Genomic DNA, 14,959 nt, shown 5'->3' on the forward strand with positions numbered 1-14,959 from the left:
TTTTCATTTTCAAAATCTCACCAATCCCTTAAACAAAATCTTCCCATCTTTCATTTAACGATTCAATAACGATTCTCCGCGTTAAAAATACACATTGACCTACCTTTTCGTCTCCAACATTATCCTCATCTTTAGAAATTTTCCAAAATTTAAAACTTCGGATAAATTTTTCCTTAAAATCAATCCTTAAAACTCGTAAAGGAGACAAGAGATTTCGGTTGTCGAAAGTGTACGTACGCGCGATCGCCACTCTCTCTCACCCGTTCCCTCTCGAGATAAGAAGAAACTACTTGATCCCGTCCGGCCGGTTTCTAGCGCGATGCCGACAGGGTGGAGGGTGGCGCGGAGGCGTGCAGTGACGGCGGGTGACGGTTTCGAGTGGCGGGAGGGTTAAAAAGGGGGGTTGCTCGTCGACGGCGGGCGTCGAGCGGGACGGATTTGGGGTGGGGGAGTGTGGGGGAGGGGGTTGGTCGGCGTTCGCCGGTGTGGGATCCCTCCTAGTCGGATGCCGGATCCGCGGTGGAAACTTCAGTGCGCGATCAACCACCGACGTGTGTTTACGGTCGGAGCTCCAGCGGAAGCTGCGAGGCCTGGCTGCTTGTGGGGGGTGAGAGAAATATACTTTGCACAATACGTTCGATCGTCCATTAACCTCTTCCCTTACGACGTTCGGTTAAAAATTGGTGCTCGGTGCTCTCATTTTGTTTTTAACAACCAGCGAGAGTAAGAGACGTGTAACTTCTTCGTGTAACACGTGTCTGTCGAGGAAGTAATACTGCGTTGAATTTCGTAGGAGAAGTGTGTCGAACGAGCGCGATTGATCGACTAAAATCAAGAGGAAATACGAAATGATGAATCGTGAAATGAGATGAATTTAATCGATGATCGTATATCGAAGAGGTTAATCGATCATCGTTCATCCATTCCGATGATGATTTTCCTTCCATCCTTGTGGATGCTCGTCCAATTTTCAATATTTATTTATAAGGGAAAAAAAGAAAGAAAGAAAGGAGAGAAAGCTTTGATCGTCGACGAGTGTTTTGAAAATCGTTTCATTTCGATGGAGTTGTGTGCATGGTGGATCGAGTTTTTGGATAGAAAGGGGATAGTTTTTGGTGGAACGCGGAGAATCACCACGTGTCTTCGAGGAGGATTCCGGGCTTGCGTGCAAGATGGCTCGCGTTTAACGAAGGAGTTGTTTTAGGGCAGTCTTCGACTGAATTTCGCCGATGCTCCATTCTTCGTTTCGATACGGGTTCCAATTTGCTCGATGATCAAACTGATTCGGAGAGTGAGCGAAGATGCGCGTTTCGGCTTGGAATAGTTGGAACAATCGGAACAATTTTGGTATCTTGGATGTGAACTGTTAGGCGCAGAAATTTAATACGATTCCCTTCTCTTAGGAAAAATCTTTGTGCAAAAAAATTATTCGAGGAAGAGTGGAAGTATAGTACAAGTGATATTTTTCGTGAAATATTTTGTTTCTAACTTTGTCCATCCATTTTTCTCAGATCGAAGGTTTTATTTCATTTGAATCAGTTTTTTGAACTTCTCAATTTTTGAATAGAATATAAAGCGAGAATTCATGGAATTATAAAAGTTGTAGTTGGTGTAAACGGTCACGTGTTCTGTCACATGTTTGAGAAGAAAATTTTTTTGAATTTTTCTTATCGCTCGTCTTTCTCATTTATTAATTACATACAATATCGCTATCGATTATCGCGTGAAAATTGATAGATGAAGTAAACAAATCATTTGAACGAATCTTTTCTCGCAAATTCGCTCGACCACGAGTCTAAGAAATATATTCGGTTCATGTTCCATTTAACCTTAAACTTGTTATACGAGATCATCAAACAGAGTTTCGAAAGTACGAGTTCATCCCGTTTATGCGCACTTTTGTCACTTTTTTATACTTATGAGAAAACTTTCGGGGAAGTTGTTGGGAGCAAGTTATGAAGTTCGGTGCCTGTTCAGGGTCAAGGCGTCGATACCGAGAATCCAAATGTCCTTTCACCCTTATCTCAACCGATCGTGTGCTTATCATTGTCTCGAAAGTCGAAGGAAAATAGATGTTCCTCCTCTAAAACTTCTTTATTTCCTCGGGATAAATAAAAGACAATCGGAAGTAGAATTTCGACACGAAAATCTTCATCGTGTCATCGATCTTCATCCCCTGTAAACGTCAGCGTCGCCACTATTTTTTCGGCGAGAATTTCAGGGAGAAAAGTTTGATTCCAATCTGTCATTCGGAACGAAGGAAGGAAATAGGTCAACTGAACTGTTTTCAAGAGAACTGTCTCTCGCGCGAAAATTCGCACTACGTGGTAATCGTTCGAGGCTGTCGTCGAGAGGGAGTGGAAAGAGGGATGAAAAAAAAAAGAAACGATGAAATCACGCTCACGTTCAAGAATCGACTTCTTTTCAATTCGAGATCCAGAAAACGCGAACGTGCTCCAGGCGAAAAGATGTTTAACATTTTCGCGGGAATTTTGCGATAATCCTCGCTAAACGCGCGGACGGAAGTCGAGTCGAGTTTCTATTGTATGAAAATATCCAATTTTCTCACGTAAGGAGTAGCATTGAAATTGGACGCAGAATGGAATTTTTTTCTAAATGTTCGAAAAGAAGTTTGAATTTTATGGACAGGACAGTGAATAGTGAGTGACAAAGTGGACAAGGATGTATTCGTGAAATATATTATCAATTGATAATATAAAATATCAGATTTTGGAAAATATTATTAACGAAATTTAGCGATTCGCCAATCGTATGATAATAAAAATTTAAAATAAACGATACTTATTTATGATATGTTATAGTGTAAGTAAATTTTTTTATAAATTATAAATTACATTGTATATCGTTGGTAAATTGTTATGCAAGAGAGAATTGCTCGTTTATTATTGACATGGAAATTACACGTGCTTATGCATTTACGAGAAATTTAAATTCCTAAAAATATATAATGTATGTGTAATATGCAAACCGTGTACTAAATGTATAAATATTCGTTATTCGATATTTAGGGAATTGGTCGTACTTTCATTTAAATTTCACTTTTTTTTTCGGCTCGTAAAAATAAGCGCTATCAACTCGATTGACTGATCTGACCAGCGAAATCTTTCGTTTCGATCCGAACCAATTCGCGTGCAACTTTTCGCATGTATTTTTAAGCATTTTTAAGTTATAAATATTCTAATTCTTATTTCCGCGAGTACGAGGTTTCGAATGATCGAATAATCGGAATTTATTTTAATCCAATATTTTCTCAAATAAGTTCTCAAATAAGGAAGGGATCTGGAATATCGAGGAGTAACAACACAGTATGGAGCAAGGTTTAAATTCCACGTGGAAAAGTTTTAATGATTTTTCCCTGATGGAAGATTAAGAGACGAATACATTTCCATTTTATGGAATATTTTACTGGATCCCGTTCGGTGGATACGGTCGATCAATAATTCAGAGATTCCGGTTTAGCGAGCTTCTAGCGTGTAGAGGTAGTAGGATGGTCTTTCGAATTCTTCTTCTAAAAAAAAGAAAAAAAGAGAAATATTGGGACGATTTTTATCCCATAGCCGTAAGAAGTTTATTCACGGCGTACCATACGCTATAAAATAACTATAAACCGTAACACGCGCATAGTCATATAAAAGATATTTTAAATTTTTTTTTTACTTCCCACGTATCGTACACGAGCAACAGTATATCCAAATTTCCAATGGATAACTGATACATTATACGAATAACTCTTCTTGAAATAACTGATATTACGTAGTAGATTATTCTAGGGATTTTATTGGGTGATTTGATATTAATAAGTCTAATTCTGATGACAATTCCAAATTCCATTAGTATTCATTGAATTGATTATTAGAATAAACAAGATGATCAACAAAATAATAAATCTGTTATGTTTAAAATTGATAAAAAAGAAATTTTAATTAATTATTATTAAGTAATAGTATACAATTAAATATACGAATATTTTATCAAAATATTTCTTTCATCACACGTATTATTTAAAAATTAGATATAATATAACAATAAATGATATTCTCTCGAAAATAGAGAAGAGTCTTAAAACAACACCTTTTCAAAATATCGATAAAATTCGATAAACATTATAGAAGACGTTCATCCTCCCTCCAACCAACCCTTCCCAATCCAGATCTATTCGGGATCATCTCTCTCCCGAGAGATGCAATCCGATTTGATCGCAATTCCATCCCATAGTGATATTAATTCATAGGAGCGTGGAAACACGGAGGAGCGATTTTCATTGTCAAGGGTGGGCAGAATTACAAGTCGGGTCGGAGGAGGGGGAGGGGGACGCATTGGAAACTCCTGCTCGAGTAAGAACGCGAGGAACGCCGGCCGGTAGTATCGCGCGGGTGGTGGTGGTGGTGGTGTGTGCACGGTTTTGCGGTGGTGCGAGCGCGCGCGCGCGCGCACACGTTAAACCCACACACGAGCGCGTTGGTCGCTCGTCGGAAAAGTGGTGGTGGTGTGGTGACGTGGCCGTATCGCAGGCGTTGTAGTAATAGCGATAGTAGTAGTAGTAATAGTAGTAGTAGTAGTAGTAGTAGTACGATAGCTGGTACAACGGTATGTCTGGCGAGTTCATGAATGAACGACCACTTCGCTTTCGCGTGAACGCTAATGGGCTTCCTTTCTCGCGCGCCGAACCGCCCCTCGTGTTTTTGTTACGCCACCACAGGTCCCGGGCACCTGTTACCAGGATAACGAATCGTCGTCCCCTCCCCCTCCCTGGCCGATGATGCTCGGCCACGATCGTGCGTACACGCGTCCATTAAATTCTTCTTCTCCTTTTTCCCCTTCTCAATCTCTCCCCCTTTTTTTTCATCGATGACAATTTTTGGCTCGTTTCCGGATCGGGATTTCGCGGCTGTTTTCGGGCGATCATTGCACGGAGAGGAGAGAAACATTATTTTTTGGAAAGATTTATGAACGGTTCGTTGATAAAGTTGTTTTCGGTGATTCTTAAATATTTTCGAGCAAAGGATTAAGTAAATTACCTTAACGATTCACGTATAGCGTTTGTGATTAATTTTAAATACTCTAAACAAAAAAAAGGAAAAGAAAATGAGAAAAAGGAAGAGAGAAAGAAATTCAGTCTGTCGAAAAAACAATGGTACCCTTTTCCCTTTGATGTTCTGAATCATTCAAGACATCAGAAACGTTTTCGCAACGTTTCCATCTCCTCTGAGCCCTGTTCTCTTCGCGCATTTATTCTTTTTCCCCCCCTCTCTTCGTCGTTTACCTCGTTGCACAGTAGCCCAGCTAATTTCGCCCAGCCAATTCAAACAAGGCGTCCAGTCGATCCGTCCCAGCCCAATTTACTTTTCATACGGTTCTATTTTTTTTCCCTCTCTTTTTCTCTGCAATCGTCCTGCATTCCCTTTGATCGTCGCTGCCGATTTTTCGATCGGCAGAACGTTGTTGCTCGCCGTCTCGTTTTCGTAACGAGGAATCAACCCGTTTACCCAGTTATTTGTACTCCCTGTACGTGTAAATACAGTCTTATTTTTGTATAATTATTCCATGGATCGATCGACGAATAATCAAACGTTGCGTACTCGACGAAATTTCCCTCTTACATTTTTATATTTCAGTTCCGAGGAGCTGATCATTCATTCTTCCATTCTCAATTCAATTCTTATCTTATATGCTGTCTCGATATCAATCCATTTCTTTCGCATAGCATAAAATTAAAATTACTTTTTTTTTAATTTCTCCAGTGAATTTTGAAATCTGATCGTCGGATTTCTTTGACACGATGATGTTCCTTGTCGATTTATAATTTAAAATTTTACACAGAATTTTAGACATTGGAATCGTTCAAAGATCGAACAATTTCGAGAAAACTTGTACTGAGAAAAATGAAATTATACTGTTGTATTTCAAACATATTTTTAACATTTTCGTTATCAAATCTCCATAGAATTTGTATGCAATGTATCGGTCAGGAAACTCATAAATTCGTACGATACGACTACTGTTTTATATCGATAGGCCAGCCTCTTTCCGCGAGAGGGAACAGCTCGTTTTTTCGTTCGATCGATGTTTTATGGGATGCTTATATCGCGTTTTTATGATCAACGCACGAGATCTCTCTTCTTCCTTTTTGAAATAATCCAGGAATATATATTCTTTCGTGGGATTGTGCGTAGATATGTACGTGAAGAATTTTCAATAAAAATTGAAATTTAAAATTGGAAAGCAAAAAATACACGAGGAATAAAATAACTTTATCCGTCTTGTTCCGTTGTATATTATTACATCTTTAGATATTCCTGCTTTCCAATTACATACACCGTATGTGCAGTGTCACAATGAAAACAACGAAGATGTACACACACTGTATACAATTTCGTGTCGTGTTTACGATGCAAATTTTACTCCCCGTGAAATGCATATTCTCATTAATTACAATTCTCGATCGAACGATATGGAATTGGCATCCGTTACATCTGTTAAGCAAAATTATGAAGTACAAATAATTCTTTTTTTTCTTCTTTCTCTTTTTTTTTCTTTCTTTTTTTTTTTTTTTATCAATGAATCATGCAATCCGCTCCATTTAATATTGTTTTAAATTGCAAATAAATCAGGGAACGTATTGAACACGAGATAACAATTAATTTTCTGTTTTTCTCATTATCAGTGAAACAATAACTGTCCGAATGGATATGAAATTTATTCAATTAATTGAAAAGTATTAATTTACAATGAGATATTTTACAATTATTATACAGTTGATCGCATTTGCGACTGCGTTCTTTGCAAAAAAAAAAAAATTATTTTCAACTATCGACGAAAATTTCAGTTTGTAGATCTCCTAATTTTTTAAATTGGATAAATGTTAGTTTCAAAATTCTCAAGTCAATCCTTTGAATAGGGGAAACTATCCTTTTCAAAAACTCTTTTCGAAAAAAACTTTTATCTCTATTATTATTATTATTATTTTTTTTTTTCATTTCAATTCACAAAATCCTCCGTAACGTAAATTTTTCTCATTTTACCAAAACCGTTTTTCCGCGATTTTCAATATCCTATCCGATATATGATATCGAAATTCTTGCTTTTCGTCACTGTACAATTTACATATTTCCACGATAAAAATCGAGACAGACCTGTTCCAACATTTTTTTTCCAACTTTACTTCTCCTTGAATTTTCAGAAAGATCGATCAGATTTGTTTTAGGAAATTAAGATAAGAAGAATCGTAGGAGAATTCATTCGGAAGAAATTTCGTTATTCGTGATATTTCTTTTCTCCTCTCTATTTTCAATTCCTTTCACACAAAATTTGAACGAACAAATCTTATATATATCTTCGATACAATTTTTACAAATACAATCGTAAAATTTGCTTTTGCTAAAATTAAACCAAAAAGATTGTAGAATCTCCACGATCCACCCAATTACATCCAAGTTAAAGGAAATTGTAAAAGTATCGCGATAGATCAAAAGTACAACGTTTACACCTTTTATGAGATCACACAATTATATATATCCAAATTAAATCGAGACAGAACAGGTAAATGGTAAATGAAAATAGAGGTAAATGGAAGGCGCGAGGTTTTCACCGGAATCGAAAAGATTTTCACGGAAATGCGGAGGAAGCAACACGGTCCTTTGGTGAAAATACGCGTGTCACGTACGCGTAATGATTTCCAGCGAGGGGCGGGAGAGGAGGAGGAGGAGGAGGAGGGGATGTAGCCCCGATGGTGTGTCGGCCGTCGGTCAATATTCAGCTCGGTTTTCCCGTAGAATGAAATTTATCGTGGAACGCGTGGCATTATCGGTTATCACGTTACGAAAGACACACGTCCCGTGGACATAGGCTGGTCCGACAGTCGCGACGAACGCATGCATTAAACCCCTGTTTGAAATATTAAATACGATATCGAATCGAACGCAAATAATAATGCTATTATCACCCGGTTCGGGTAATGATTAATTTACACGTTCAATAGCGCTTTTTCCACTGTTTTTGCTTTTCTTCGTTATCGGCTTCGTCGAATTGAAAAACCCTTAAAAAATTAATGTACTCGTATATATAAACTTTGCGATATATAGGGTGTCGTGTTTGAATTTGTAAAATTAGAAATGTACAAATGTGATATTTCTTTTTTTTTTGACTATGGAATTTCAGCATTTCTTTGTTTCTTTGTTTCGAAATGATTCAATATGATTCAAGTACTCGTATATATAAACTTTGCGATAAATAGGGTGTCGTGTTTGAATTTGTAAAATTAGAAATGTACAAATGTGATATTTTGAAGGAATATTTTTTTTTTGACTATGGAATTTCAACATTTCTTTGTTTCTTTGTTTCGAAATGATTCAATATGATTCAAGTACTCGTATATATAAACTTTGCGATATACAGAGTGTCGTTTGAATTCGTAAAATTAGAAATATACAAATGTGATATTTCTTTGTTTTTTTGTTTCGAAATGATTCAATATACAGTAATTCGAAAGTTTAATCAATCGGTTGTTAATCAGAAAAATATCCATTTGCTTGGTGAATTTATTTCACACGTATATTCGAAATATAAGAAGAGTGTAAAGGTTGGATATCGAAATTAGGCAAAATTTCATTAATCGACGGTATGAGTTAGGTTTTTTAAGAAACTCAGAAATCCACACGGATTGACGGATTTGTTTATCCGAGATAATTGTTTGCATAGCGAATTTATTCTCATTTCCATATTAACTCAATAGTGTTAATAGAGAAGTGTATAAACATTGTATAATTGTATCGGCGTTAATTAAAATTTAATTGTGTATCGATTATACCTTCTATTCATTATTACAGATTAAAATAGAGGGATTAATCGAGTATAATTTACTCATTCAATTTTAATTAACTTCGAATAAAGGATTCATACAGTTCTCCCCCCCTTATTACCCCTTTTTAATTTCCAGTTCAGTTTTAATTAACCCAATAATATAATTTGCATTTTATCAACTGCGAATTTGCAAAAAAGGAATCGGATATTATCCTTTTTCCCCCATTCTACATCTCGCGGTAAAACCGCGAAATAATAAAACCATCGTCGGATCTATTTATTGAAATTCTAACACTTTTCACGACGAAGAAAAGAACACCTTTCCTTCATCGATCCAACGCATTCCTCTCCCAAAACCCAATCTTCTTTTTAAGAAATAAGTATTATTCGGAAATAAAGAAAAAGAAAAACAAAAATTCGCCGAAAATCGCAATATCGTCGAGAAATACACCAAAATTCACACACGCACACAACGTTGATGAACGTTGATGATGTAACAATTGACGTGAACGTTGCGGGAGAGAGGCCATTGGAAACGTTGAATCCCGGGGTTAATAACGCCGTTGGCATTATGGTAATAAAGACGAATGGGTCAATTAACCCCTGTACTCCAGGTTAATCCTACCCCCTACGCTTTATCATGCCGCGTCCTCCCCCCTCGTCCATCCTCGTCATTCTTCCCTTTTAACGATCGTATATAATAAATTATATATACGTCGATATGTTACGTAGCCAAGGGAACGACACAATTTTCGACGTTTACAACCTCAACCCCCGTACCCCCTTTGGGGATAATTACTTTCCATCTCTCTCTCTCTCTCTCTCTCTCTCTCTCTCTCTCTCTCTCGCTCTCGCGTTGATAAATCGGAACGACCGGCGTAAATCACGCGCGAGCAAGGGGTTTGTTGTTGTTAAGACCGCCTGTGTTAATTCAATCGGATGGGTTAATCGGTAATTCATACTTTGGGCGTTGATTCAATCGGCGGCGGGCCGTTACAACACGAGTGGGGTGAATAAGGGGTGGGAGAAGTAATAATTCGAAATTTATTATTAATCGGCGGATATATCGTTGCAACGAGGAGGAGGGGAGGGAGGGGATCTCTAATTGTTTATGCGGGTCGCTTTTTGTCTCCCATTTTTGCTTTTTGCCGGCAGTGAATCAATGTCAGTGGTGTTTAAATCGTTTAAATTTTCAACGTGATTAATTTTTCTTCCCATCGAATGGTAGATTCCGGAAAAATAGAAGAATTTTCGTTCGAAATCAAATGGAATGTTTGGAGAAGAAATTTTCGGCGACTTTTAATCGATGAATTTTTTAACGTAACGCGGGTTGATTAATTTTGTACGCTTTTTTTTTATTGGTAATAACAAATGAGTTAGAAAATATGGAAAATTTACAAAGATTTATAATGGAGAATTTATTTTCCTTATGAATTGCGTAGTAGCGGTTTTTCATCGATGAATTCTGAATTGATTCGATTGAATTTTGAATACTTTTTTTTTTATTAGAATTATTATTATTTTTTTTTATTATCGTATGATACATGAGAGATTTAATAAAAAGAATATAGTTTCCCGAACGAAATTTCATCGATTAAACTTCAACCGCTTTTCCATTAGTTTTTCCTTTTTTCGAAATGCAATATTTTTTATCGAATGGTTCATCAAAAATGCAATATCCTTGACGTGAAACACGTCGAAAAGAGATAGGGAGATTGCTCAACTTTGCCTTCCACCTTCCATGTTTCTTTGTTTTTATTTATTGATCCGTACCGTGAAAGAATTGATTTGTGAGAAAAGTTAAATCGAACGAAATTTTCTTTTTTTTTCAATTTCGAAAAAAATAATCGAAAAAGTTCGGGAGAGAAAAGAATTCCCTTTGACGTATTTACGCCTCCCTGTGTCGGCGCGCTGTGTTCGCGCGTTATCAAGTCGTTCGAAGTTCATTAATTAAAATCTCCGGGGCTAAATTGCGATCACAGCTTGTACACTCCTATTTACAAGTTTATTCATCGAAACAGCCATTCACATTATAAATGTTCACCGGAGCTGTACGACAGGATCGAAATAGTTGAACGTTTTAATTCGCCCCGCTGAGATTTCTCCAAAGTGCACCCTCTTGATTTATCGGAAGCCCGCATAATTTCTGTCAATTAAGAGACCTCTAAACTCGAAATTCGTTACTCGGGAATTAATTTCATCGCGCGAAGGAAAATCGGCGGAAGTTTCCCCGCCCTGTGTTTAAACAACCACTTTGCCGAATAATCGAGCCGTGAGGAAACACGGAATATATATTTACCTTCTTTCATTTTAATTTTCCTCAAAGTAATTTATTCCGAAATTCCATATCGAACCTTATTTTTTCCTTTTTCTTTTCACTTCATTATCTCTTTTCATCGAGTTGTTTAAAATCTTTTCTTTTACTCGTCGAACGAAACTTATCATTCTCACATATATATCTCGTGCGTTTATTTCAAAATTCTTTTGAAAAAGAAAGAAAAAAGAAGCTATTCCCTTCGTTGTTTATATAAATTTCTCATTTCTCTGGAAAGCAATCGCGAAACGTTATTTCAAAGTAGCTTCCATCCAGAAACGGGATCGTCAAAGGAAACGGCAAGCATTCATATTCCGGAAGCCAACTTTTATTAGCGCGTCACAAAGCTTAGCCGCTAATAAGAATCACGAGTCGTTCGATTGTTATATGGATAGGGGATCGCTATGACAGATGTCGATTGACACTGCTCGAGCTGAGGATGCAAGGGTGGAACAAAAAGTTTTTTCGTGCTCTCGTCCAGACAATGGTCTCCCACTTGCCTTTTCGGATATACTTTCAGCCACTCGCACACCCCCTCCCTCTCCCCTTCTTTTCATTCATCGCGAGGGAAAGTAGGAATCCTCGGAAGTCCTTTCTCTAATTTCTTTTCTTCTCTCCCTTTCCTCTCTCTCTCTCTCTTCTTCACCTTTCCTCCCCATGGGAATCCCCCTCGCCGACGAAGAGACTCGAGTGGCGCTCGAGTATCGAGTCGATGGCGGAACGAGATTGATAGAAAAGATCACGATGATATCGATGACGAAGGGGGCGGATGGGAAGATCGATGCCGGAACGGTTTTATCGGGGGAGGCTGGTCGAAACGCGCGATCGAATGCTCGACAGAGGGGTTGCGGTCTCGCGAATTTACGACCGGCTTTTACTCCCCGAGATACGGTAAATAGCGTTACTTTTGTTCTGTTTTTCTTTTTGGAAAATTGAATTTTTCTTCTTCTTTTTTTTTTGATGTAACAGATTATTTCCATGGAACTTTTATCGAGAATGGACAATTTTTTGAACGTTAATAAATATTCGTATATGAAAATTGGTCAAATTTGGAGTTTACAGATGATGGTGTATCCGTCTATCGGAATATTTAGTGAAAGATACGATAGTTAAATTATAAGATAGTTATATAAAGTATTCGATCGGATGATTTAATCGAGGAGAAAATGAATTATTGAATTATTTGAAAGTAAACGTGATGTAAAGAGATATCGAATGATCCCTTTGCCGTTTGTATATCCCTTCGAATTTCTCTAAAGCTCGGTATAAATCCTCACGCAAATCGCATTCCAGCAGGATTTCCAATATGGCGGTTTAATAACGCTGAAGACCATCTAACGCCATTAAATCCGGCGTAAAACTAACTGGGGGGACTTAAAGGGGTTTCTGCTTTAACAGAAACCAAAATCTTCCGTTTCAATGTTCATCCTTGACGCTGTAATCGTTTTGAAGATATCATTAAAAATTATATTGTTCGAAAAAAAAAAATAACGATCGAACAAATTCCAATAAAATTACGATCATAATCCGTCTCGATATCTCAGTTAAAAATTATTTACAATATAAATATATATAATTATTAATACATAATTTATCATCGCGAAAGGAATTAACGGAGGCAAAGTTAAAAATCGACCAGCACTCGGATAAATTAAGCGCCACGCTACGAGCGTCCCGCCATTTACAAAGAGAAGAGGGGAGGGGAGGATGAAGAGAAAAAGAAAGAAAAAAAAAATAAAGGAGATAAATTCCAATAGGAAAAGTGTGTTCGAGCAACAGCCCCCGCTTACGACAACCTAATAAAGCCGAAGACCATTAAACGCCATTAAATTCAGCATGAAACTAACGGGGGAATTAACGCTCTCTCCCTCTTAAAAGAAGGGAACGAAAAAAGAAAAGAAAAGAAGAAGAAAAAAGGAGAGAATAATGATCTTTCTCTTTCTATCCGCGATTCTCCCGGCTTATTAGAATTTTTTCGTTTGAGATACTTAATTGACTCCGCGCGAACGGATGGGAAGAAAACTGTGTGCTGGGAGGGAGACGAGGAGGTGGGGACCACACGGGGTGAATCCAAGGGAGGTGGTGGAAAAGGGACAGGGGTAAAAGGGGGTGTGAGGAGAGTAAGTGGCGGAGAGACTGGTCGGGAGGGGCCTCCATTATCGTAATTAATACCATTACAATTAACGCGGCGGAGACGTCGGTACGCTCGTCGAGCGAGCTTGGATTCCTTTTACTGCACTTTTATCGCGACCAAGCTTTTCCGGCTACGTAACGAGCGGAAACTCGGCTTTCGAATATTCTTGGATTTCCGCACACGCGTCCAACGGATTTCTTTTTCTTCTTTTCCCTCTTTTCTCTTTCGTCTTCTTCCTCGTCTTCCTTGTTCCACGATAGTTGGAAAATGCGACGAGGAACCATTAACTATGAACTATTAATAATTATTTTCCCTTCCCTTTTCGTCTTTGATTGAAATATCTCGATAACGAGACAATTTGAACGAAATTTTCAGTTTCAATAATTTTAAGGGAAATTTTATTAGAGAGAAGAGAAGTGGTCATCGCGAGCGATTTTATTTCATTGCTCACGACGATTATTTATAATTATCCCTTAAGCGAGAAACGATCCATTCTCCGATCCATTCAATGAAATTCACGCTCGAACGAGAAAATGTTTAAATGAACCGGTGAAAGTTCAATTCTGCAGTTCCATTACTGTAATCAACGCGCACGTGTGTGTGTGTGTACATACTCGTAACACGGAACGGCAAAGAGAGGCAACCTGAATTCCATTCAAGAACGCGTTTATCACCGGCGCAGGTTTGTTCGGACGCGCGAAACCCTCGTTTCGAAGAGTCTTGAATTTCCAAGGCTCGGCTTGTACGCGAATGCGCCTGTTTCCATTTCCATCCCCGCCGTTTTATCGCCGGCCGCATTGTTATTTCGCGTGTTCAAGCTTTTCCCTTCATCCTCCGTATCCCCTCTCCTCTTCCTTCTCCTCTCCTCTCGAGCACATGTTTTACCGCGATTAACGTTCCTCCGAATCGTGGAACCCGACACCCTCTCTCGTTCATTAATTCGCCTGATAAATTAATCCACGAAGCTGGTGACGGCCTGATTAATCTTCCTCTCCCGTTGCACAACGATCGATGGATCGTCGAGACGAGAGGACCGTCATCGGGGGGGTATCGCCTCCTCTTGCGCGCACAGTAGAACAATGAAACGTTGGTCTGACGATAATCCTCTCTCGTCCCGAGGAGAGGAGATAAATTATATACGCGGGGAAGGGTTTGGTTCATTCAGCGGATGGAGAAAGATCCGCGTTAATGCGTTTCTCTCTTAATTTGTCATTTCGATACGCCGTAGGATCATTTCGCAGTTTATATTCGCGCGCGCGCGCGGTGTCAACGGATTTTCCTTTCCCGCGTTGCGAAAAGCTGAAAACGTCATTTATCATCGTTAACAGCGTTCGAAAGGGTTGACCCGGTTTCCCCTATGTATCGTTTCGCGCCGTAATTTTAATCGGAAACCGTCCACGCGGCACATCCGTATTGCGTTATTGTAAACTCGTCAACCGAGTTCGAATTCTGGGAAAACTGTGTCGCCCGTTATTTATAACGGGGCTCGATGATACGCGGCCGATGATCAATGACATCACCGTTCCCGTTCCGCGGTGTTTTGTCGAGAATTATCGGATGTGGATTATCGCGAAATTGCGTAATGCGAATGATTTTATCCCCAGCTCAAAATTGCACTCGTCGATGCGTTTATCGCGACGGGAAAAATTAAGAATTTGTGAGAAGAGAGAGAGAGAAAGAGAGATAGATTC

General features: G+C 38.5%; 1 protein-coding gene across 2 annotated transcripts in view; it reads left to right on the plus strand.

Annotated features, from left to right (window-relative positions):
- Nucleotides 1-516: 516 nt before the first annotated feature.
- The window catches only part of LOC412855 (Down syndrome cell adhesion molecule-like protein Dscam2), a 213,777-nt gene continuing 199,334 nt past the window's right edge, over nucleotides 517-14,959 (plus strand). For both annotated transcript variants that reach the window (XM_006563917.3, XM_016911468.2), the window contains exon 1: nucleotides 517-607. The gene's annotated coding sequence lies outside the window, so the exon portion shown is untranslated. The remainder of the gene's footprint in view (nucleotides 608-14,959) is intronic.

This window comes from Apis mellifera, linkage group LG3 (assembly GCF_003254395.2).
Source record: "Apis mellifera strain DH4 linkage group LG3, Amel_HAv3.1, whole genome shotgun sequence".
Taxonomy (NCBI): domain Eukaryota; kingdom Metazoa; phylum Arthropoda; class Insecta; order Hymenoptera; family Apidae; genus Apis; species Apis mellifera.